This window comes from Cyprinus carpio, chromosome A18 (assembly GCF_018340385.1).
Source record: "Cyprinus carpio isolate SPL01 chromosome A18, ASM1834038v1, whole genome shotgun sequence".
Classification (NCBI taxonomy): Eukaryota; Metazoa; Chordata; class Actinopteri; order Cypriniformes; family Cyprinidae; genus Cyprinus; species Cyprinus carpio.
This window is the reverse complement of record NC_056589.1, coordinates 20,723,688-20,733,011: the sequence shown is the minus strand read 5'-3', so window position 1 is coordinate 20,733,011 and position 9,324 is coordinate 20,723,688. Positions and strand designations below refer to the sequence as shown.

General features: G+C 36.4%; 1 pseudogene; it reads left to right on the top strand.

The window, feature by feature from the left end:
* Window positions 1-956: 956 nt before the first annotated feature.
* Window positions 957-8,900, top strand: LOC109109934 (annotated as a pseudogene).
* Window positions 8,901-9,324: the final 424 nt, after the last annotated feature.

Sequence of the window (9,324 nt, the reverse complement as noted above, 5' to 3'; positions counted from 1 at the left end):
GTAACATAAACAACACAACACTGCTTCTCCGTTAAGTCTTTTATTTAGGCTGTTCTTGCTCTCTTGATTGTTTTCAGAATATTGCATTTTAGATTTAACAAAGTATCCTGAGTAAATCAGAAAAATTGAACAAAGGGAAAAAAAAGAGAGAAAAAAAAAAAAGTTGAAGCAAAATCTTCAGGGGTGAGCTAATGCCAAAATAACAAACAAAAAAAGAAACTAACTTTCCCACAAGAACTAACTTCCCTAGGAACCACAAATAAAGAAACAAAATATACAATAACATACCCTATCTCCTTAACTAGCCAATAAACAGGAGAAAAGTATAAGGCCGTTTGGCCTAAAGAAAAAAGGCACTCACCCCCTACAGCTTCTCAAATTCATTTCACTTTGACAGAGGTGATCACAAAGGCACTGAGGTTTCTAAGAGCATGTCACAAAACAGTTACCAGTGGCTAACAGCACTCTGTTACCACTACACAGAGCACAACAAACATTGTACTACACTTTCACAGGTCACACACACAGTACAACAAAGTGCAGACAAAAAAGAAAGGCAAGGAGCTCCCTCCAGAGTTATTCCAGGGGATTTTATAGTCCCGGCCTCTTTCTCTGGTCCAACCACCAACGGCTTCTCATTAAATCCAAGACCAATCTAGAGGAGAAGGAGACAGCAGGAACACGGATCCGCTTCAAAAAAAAAAAAAAAAATCTCGTAAAAAATACTACAAAAATAGGTGTACAATCCGAAAATGTGCATTTGTGAATATAGTTATATGTTTATTCCAAAACAGCCATTGGGATCCGCTTCAAAAAAAAAAAAAAAAAAGAAAAAAAAAATAGCAGATTTGGGATTCTTTGAAAATCTTGTAAGATCTCAGACTGAGAGACTGAGGAGGCTGGGTAGTGACGTCACTGGTGTTGTCGTTTGTCTGCCCGTCCGTTAGGAGGCGCCACACGCTTCCTCAAATAACGTTACTCTTATTGAGGAAGTCAGCGCGTCGTCGAGTGTGTAGAAAGGTCTTTTTCCGTAAGCAGAAACTCTTATTAATCTCTGTTATCCATTTTTATTTTACTATGTTCTGATCTCGTCAGAGATGAAATAACGTATGAGCAAATTCATCAGTTTATCGCGATTCACAGAGCAACTGAATATCTACGCAGGTATGATGGGCTTCACATCAGGTTTAGTGTTTTCATAACAATTGACAAATGTCGCAGATATTAATCATTGTTTTAACTCGTTTTTGAAATAATGGTTACGTACGTGCAGGATTTGCTAGGCAACCAAAACTCAATTGTCTTGTACCCTGCGATATTAAGATACTGTTTTGTTATGCCGCTCATTTAGAAGAAATCAAATGTCGTCGTGGTCGAAGAAAGCTGGGGGCAGACGACCACCACCGACACATAGTGCAGGAAGGTATGTGACACATCTGTATATAGTCGCTGCTTAAATATGTGTGGAACATTTGAAGAATTCATATGACGCTTTCAATCCTGTCCTGCTAGGGTTTAACGCAGCCTACGTTTTACATTTCTGATTTTATGTCTATCATAATCATGTTGATTTGCTCCAAGCAGTGTCTCAAATCCTCCCAGATCTTTTCGAAGAACACCATATCCTATGAGGGAGGACAGAAAAGATGATCATCCACAATCTGAGAGGTACCTCGAATATGACAAAAGAGAAGAGTGTTCATTTTTATAGTCAACAAAGTGCAATACCACAGATCTTTTTCTAGCTTTAAATCTCTGTTTTTCACATATCTGTTATTCTCTTCTTCTTCTTTGGTAGTGAATTAATTATTATTAATCTGAAATCAAAACCCCTTTTCCCACCAATCTTCCTTCATTTTTCAGCTTTGAATGCTTAGATGAAGGGATTGACTACTCTGGCCCTGCAGACTATGAGCATTCACCACATCAGTCAACTGGTAAGAGTTTTTTTGTGTAGTAAACACCTAGGGTTCTCACTGCTGCTGTTGTGGCCATTATGAGATCTTTTTGGAGCCACTTTTTCATGTGAATGTGTTTTGTAACAGCTGTTTCACCTGAAGAATATGAGGCATCAGTTCAACGCAATGCCATATACGAGAGGTTCTTCCAGCAGCTGCATGGAGATGGTGCTAGACAGCCTGCAGACTGTGTCGTCCTGTCGGTGAACAACCAGAATGTGTGAGTATATACTGCTGGTGGCAGTAGAATTCTGTTGCATTAAATGTTTTTTTTAGGTGAAACTTGCTTTCTGTTTTTAAATAGAAATGCAGTTAGCAGACTTTTTTTCCTGAGTTTGCACGTAGTGAAAAATGGCACTCGATTACCTACATTTTGTGCGATGCTTATTTCTAAAAATTCTCTGTTGTGTGAATGTGCTTCATTATTGCTAAAAGTTAGACTGATGGGTTTCATCAGGTTTAAGATCCAGAATCCGTATGTATCCAAAATCATCCTTGATGGTTAAAAAATAAATTCTGATGGATGTTTTATTATTATAAATCAACCAAAAACTTTAAAAGGAATTAAATATGTCTTCAAGGAAAATAACAACAATAAATATCCAGTGTTCTAAATGTTCATAATTTGCAAAAATGTGTCCACTATTTAACAAAAGTCACCGGAATACTCTTATTCTTTACATTTGGCAATCAGACTCTTTATAACCTTATATGATAAAAATTCAGTGATATTGCTATTTCACACTGCTAATCCAAAAACACTGAACATGATGCATCCATCGATGACTGTAGATGTTGTCTCCAAAAAATAAGTTAATTTAATAAAAATAAAAAAAGTGCAAAAGTCAATATGTATGTTGTGTTAATTATATTTATCTAGAAAATCAACCGCAGATGTTTATGACCTGTGGCCTCGCTTAAAGAAAAATATTTATTCTAACCTTGCATCATTTTATTACTGTGTCATATGTTACATTCAACATGGGGGTCTTAGAGGCCTGTCCTAAAAAGCATAGTAAAGAGTATGCTTTTTAGGACAGGCCTCTAATGATTTTTAAGTTTAAATGTAAACATTTTCATTAAATTTTTATAATCAAATGTTTCTGTTCCACATATCTAAAAAAGAGAAATAATAAAAAGCCATTTCAAATGTTTCCAGAAATGTTGAATACACATTTTCAAAATTAGTTAGGTCTCAAACATAAAAGTGTTTTTTTTTTTTTTTTTTTTTTAAGTTACAAGTTGAATTTGTTTTTCTTTTCCCCCACACATGACTGATTTATTGGTATTCTGTATATTTTCATACTCCTACAAAAACTTTAATTGAAAGAATAAATATGTCCAGAAATCTTCATATTTAAAAAATAAACTGAGATTGTAATCACATACCTTGCTTATTTAGCCAACTATAAGAGCTTCTTTAAGAAGCGCGGATATTCAAAATGTTCAGTAATCAAAGCCATATTTCTAAATAAAACAAAATTAAATAAAAACACAATCTATAAAATATGAAAAACACAAACAATGCTATTATCAAAAAGTGAATGCAACTTAGAAACTGAAAGTTTTAAATACAGATTGACTGGAAGCGTACACTTCTGTTTTTATTAATACACAATGAATATGACACAAACAAAACACAGTCCCATTTTTGTCATCCAATTAAAAGATCTTGTCATAAATGTGTTGATTGGATTGAATTAAGATCCATTTGACAATGTTTTAATTTACAAAGTATTTGGTAGAACATTTATATATGTTTTTTATAATATCGAAACACTATTAAATTTGTGTAAAGTTATATTATTAATATTAAACTGTAACTTTTATTTACAGTTTATATATTTAAGCTTAACATTTATTACTTTTTATGTCCTTTGAGAAGACTGATGCCTCACGCAAAAGCATTTATTTGGCTAAAACAAATGAAACAACTTAATTTTCAACTATTTTCTAATATTTAATACACTTTGAAAGTGCTATTTGTGTTGGTTTATTCATTTGTGTGGTGTATTAAAACTTAACCCTTTCAGTACTGCATACACAAACGAAGCCACACCCAGCACCCTCACCTCATGCCCTGAAACATGGTGCTCAATAACCAGATCTCTTCTTCTTCTTTCAAAGGGATTACCCCAAATCGATAGGCCAGTGTTTGCAGGAACGTGGCCTGTCGGTGGAAATGCTTTACCTGCAGGTGGAATCTGGCCTGACGCGGGCCCTCCAAGATGTCCGCTCCGACGGTTCCCCCTTATGTATTCTCGTCGAGCAGACTAATGTAACTCTGTCCTCGTGCACAGTAATCATATTTTCAGAGTCCCTCAAAAGTAAGTCCCGACTCCAACAATTTATCTCCCAAAAAAAGTGTAAATTTACTAATTTAAACAATAGTTAAATAAATTTAAACAACCTTAACTTGGTGGTGGGCATTTGTTAAACTCTTTGTCATATAATGAACAACACCTTAACTAGTATTCTGTGATTGCACCAAAACACATGCATTTATCTTTTCTGAAAATATACTTCAAAAACATGCAAAAATTGCAGAACAGTCTAAAAAGAGAATTCATTTATATTAACTGCAAAAACATCAATGTAATCTCAATGTAGGGCTGCAAACATGTAACCTTTATCTTTGCATAGAAACATGGTTTCTGGGATCTATTTACTAATGTTTACAAAAAGGAAAACAAAAAAATCTCACTCTCTAAGTTTTGTTTATTTTTTTATTATTATTTACTGCGTTGTGGACACAATTATCAAAGTTCACATACCTCCAAATTAAACCGTATAATAGCTTGTCATTTTGCAACCCTTTTGTTTGATTGTTTTACACTTTTTTCGTAAACATCAACAGTTTGGAGTGTTCGGAATAAATTAGCTATACTTTATTTACAAAAAAAAATAAATAAATAAATAAAAGCCAAGCAAAAATGAATCAATGTAGTGCAACACACACACACACACACACACAAAACAACATCCAAAAGATGGTGGATTTGACCCTCAGCATCACATTAAAATAGATGAAATGCCCTCAACAACAGATATTTTTTCTTAAAATCCATTATTTTTAATGAATGCCCACCACTTAATTTAAAAAAACGTAAATATTAAAATAGATCAGATGTTTAATATATTTACTAAAGCTTTTATTCCTATATGCAGTGCGGTTTACCTTGCTGGTAAGTTCTAAGTTAAAGCTGGAATACACTTTTTAAAACACTAGGCATCATACACGTTCTGATTTTGTTAATTGATACTAGGGCTGTGCGATATGGACAAAAAAAGCCTATCGCGATTTCTTTGATCAGTTTTGCGATTTCGATTTTAATCATGATTTTGACAGACACACACATGCTTTACAGTCATAAATGCATTCGGTGCGAGTTAGAAACATATTTCCCAAAAAAAAAACAATTAGAGCTTTATCAAAAAAATTGTAACATGTCTCTAGAACAGACATAAGTCAAAATAATCCAAATCAAATCAAAATAATCAAAATAAAATAAAAGTGTGACAATGTCTAGACATATGGCAAAATAAATAAATAAATAAATCCCATGTCCAGGGATTTTATTATTATTATTTTTTTTTTTGCCATGCATTGGTCATAGAGCTCATTGTAGTGGTTGAAATAGATTTGTTGCGCCAGTTTCACGTCACATGTCACCAGTTTCACATATCACTTTTCCTTGTTTTAAATCTAGTCAAAAAGCCATGTGTTGACTGAAACAGTAGACATTAAATATATGCATTTATTGTGTAATTACTACATTTCCATGTCAATCCATGTTAATTTTTAACGTGAAACATTCGCTGTCACTTAAATTCAGCGTGTGCACTGCAGCACAGCAGAAACAGACTACATGCAGAAATGATCACTGCATGACTGCTGCAGACGCATCGCTCCTGGAGTATGGCATTATTTTAATGACAAATGTCAAGAGCGCATTATTGTAGTGCGAAAGCACATTAATTTAGTAAGCGAGTGACAGGCTCTCCGCTCGCAGGCAAATTTCCTTTGCTTTCGCACAAATCCAGATGTGCGCGTTCAGATACACACTGCTCTCACTCGGAGAGAGTACGTGAACTTAAAACGTGTTTCTCCTGTCGCTCAAACTGTGTACTTTGCACTCACAAATCTCTCTATGCTCATGCGCTTTATTAATTCTTTTTGCACCTTTCTATTTATAACCTTTTCTGTTCACGTCTTCCGCATCTTTTACAGCATGCAGTGTGAACGCTTTGATCCGTTAACATGGGCTTGGAAAAAATATGCACCACAGACGGAGTGTGTGAACCTGGCGTTACGTAGACCTATGTCCGGTCTGTTCTGTTCTCACACTCCATTTAGAGGTCAGGGCCGTGGAAAATCATGCTATAAGGCGATTTAGAAATCACGCACGCTTAAATTGTGATTTTGACGTTTTCGATTACTCGCACAGCCCTAATGGATACACAGAAAAACTGAACACACACTAAATCACTGAGGATCACACACTACTAGACTTTCAAGTCTAAAAAACAAACAAACAAAACAAACTTATGCAAAAACGTAAGTCCTTTTAAAACATGTTAAATTAAGAGTTACATTTTCGGAATGTACGAATTTGCTATTGCGCAATGTCATAGTCTAAAGTGAATGCATATGGAAGTATAAAACAATTATCTCATGCACAATTCCTTCCTCATATTAAAATGTGTAAAAACAACTTTAAAAGCAATCTTATATAAACTTCTACTCTGTTAAATGTTCCTTCTCCCAACTTTCAAGCGTGCTCATGAATGTGAGAGTGCATACTGAATTTTAATGTGGTAATTGGTTTAAGCAGTGGTTGCAAGACTGCAGTGTGTTGCTGATGAGGTAGAACTCTTCTGCACACTGCTTAGGCTGCAGTGGCTCACACTGAGCACCATATGTAACCCCCTTCCCTCCTCTGGCTGACCCTTCCTCTGCCTCTCCACAGTTCATCGAAATATGCCCAAAGAACAGGCCATGTAGTTTGTGTTGGTTGAGTTCAGGCGCTTGAGCGGTTCACGGCGGCGGGTGCTGGACCCCACAGAGGCTGCGGCACGGGCGGCTGAGCTGACGGAGGACTACCTGGAGCGCAGCAAGCTGGAGCGCCACACTGTTCCCTCTGCCACCCGCCACCTGCTCTTTCTCCTGGCCGAAGGTTTGCACCTGTACCCAGAGGAGCTCAACACACTGGCGGAGTATCTTCAAAACCGCCAAGACCATCTGCAAGGTGAACATGCTTCCATGTCCTGGCCTAGTTACATTCATATTGTGTAAATAGTAAATTTACCCTGTATATTTTGAAGCTAACATGGGGAGCTTATATAGTCTCCCGTTCACCATCATAGAGGTTTACTTAACTATGACAACTTTTGCTTGTGAGATCCCCAGAATTGTGAGAAGGGCTACCAAACAGGCTGATATATAGGCCTGTCATTAGCACAATATTTCAATTTAAAATATATATAATATATATAATTTAACATTTAAAATATATTATAAATATTATATGTTATATTTTAAATTATGCAGAAATTGTAATATGTTTATAAACATTAAATCATTATCTCTTTACTACCACTCTGTTCTTTTCTTCTCGTATCTTCCACAGAGGTGGGCAGTGATGTTGCTCCTGTAATAAACAGCCTGCCTCCAGGGTTAGGAAAGCCCCCACCACTTCTGCCTGCTGGATCTGGACCACCACCAAGAGAGCAGGCAAACCCACCATCAGGGTCAGGAGGTGAACCCCCAGGACATCACATGGGAATGCAAGGTTTGTTTTTGGGGTATAGCATGAAGAAAAAATAAAATAAATAAATAAATATATATTCGTCAGTAAAGCCGGTTCTGTGATCAGTAGTAAATCTACATTACGTGCTTTCAGATAGAGCAGCATTTAATACACAGATCCGTAGTTCGCTGAGAAGCTACGCAATATCGCGTTCATAATCACAGTGAATCGCATTCGATTATGAATGCGATATTGCATAGCTTGTTATCGTTTTTTACTTTGAGGTAAAATTATTCACTAGATTAATTTGTTTAACCTGTTAATGATGCTGATTAAATGCAGTATTCCCTGTGTTTCCAGGCTCGTATCCTAAGACGAAACCACCTCCTTTGCTTTCAGTGCAAAATCTTAAGCCACCTTCCCACAGATCAACTGGCCCCCATAGTCTTTTACCCTCTCGGGCTTCTTTAGTTTCACACGGATCTTCATTTAGACCCCCATCTAGAGGGCCAGCAGCCCCTCATAATCTTGACGAGCCCCAACCTCTGCTTGGCCCAGCACTTACACATGGGCCAACGTCCACCCGTGCCCCTCTTCTTGACCGTGCCCCTCTACTTGACACGCCTCTTGGTTTCCCGTCCTCCAGAGGACTATTGCAGCATCCAGGGTCTCATTCATCGCGAGGACCACCATTGCTTTTTGGACCCCCTCCACAGAATGGACCCCGGGGTCCTAGAGCACCACCACCTTCACTCAGGAGCCTTCATATGGGACCCCTAACAGGTCAGCATCCCTCATGAAGTTCTTGTTATAATTGCTATTTAAAGCACTATTGCTATGGAAGGATCTGTCACTAATTTTTCTTTTGGTTCCACTTGTTTAACTTTTTTTTTTTTTTTTTTTTTTTTTTTGTCCATGTTCAGGTCCACGGCCTCCACGACGCCTGCTCCCTTGATTCTCCCAGGACACCTGATTAATTCATAGGCCAATATTGCCACATGGGACAGTTGTTACATTTTGAACAGGCTGTTTTATGTTTTATATTTTTTAGGAATTTTCCTTCTGTGTTTTCTTTCAGGATCCCATGAAATGTTTAAAGATGTACTGATATGGAAAAAAAACCACAGTGGTGTTCTCTTTATTTCCACAGGTGTAAGCTAATTTTTTGAATAAATATGAAAAATTTCAGTGACATGAATGTGTAAGAGATACCTTTAAATATCACTGTTCTCTGTACAATGATTGAATATATTGCAAATACAATTTTTGGTCTGAGGCAATAACATGAGACTATTCAGAATTTAGGCAGATTATAGAAGATTATTGACCTCTGTTTAATTAATTATATTCTAAAATCCCTGTTACACTGAATGCATGCATAAATTACCCTCAGTAATTTATAACTTTCCCAGATAGTCCTATCCATCAATGGAATTCCATCAATGGAATTTTTTATTTTTTTTGTACATTTTGACTGGAAAAAGAAATTCTGTGTACAATTCCATGTTTCTTAATGCAAATTTACTCTAAAATTGGATTGTGCCATTTGACTACAATTTTCAGCTCATGCCACAAAATTTTGATTGGATTGAAGTCATTTATTATTTGGAACATTG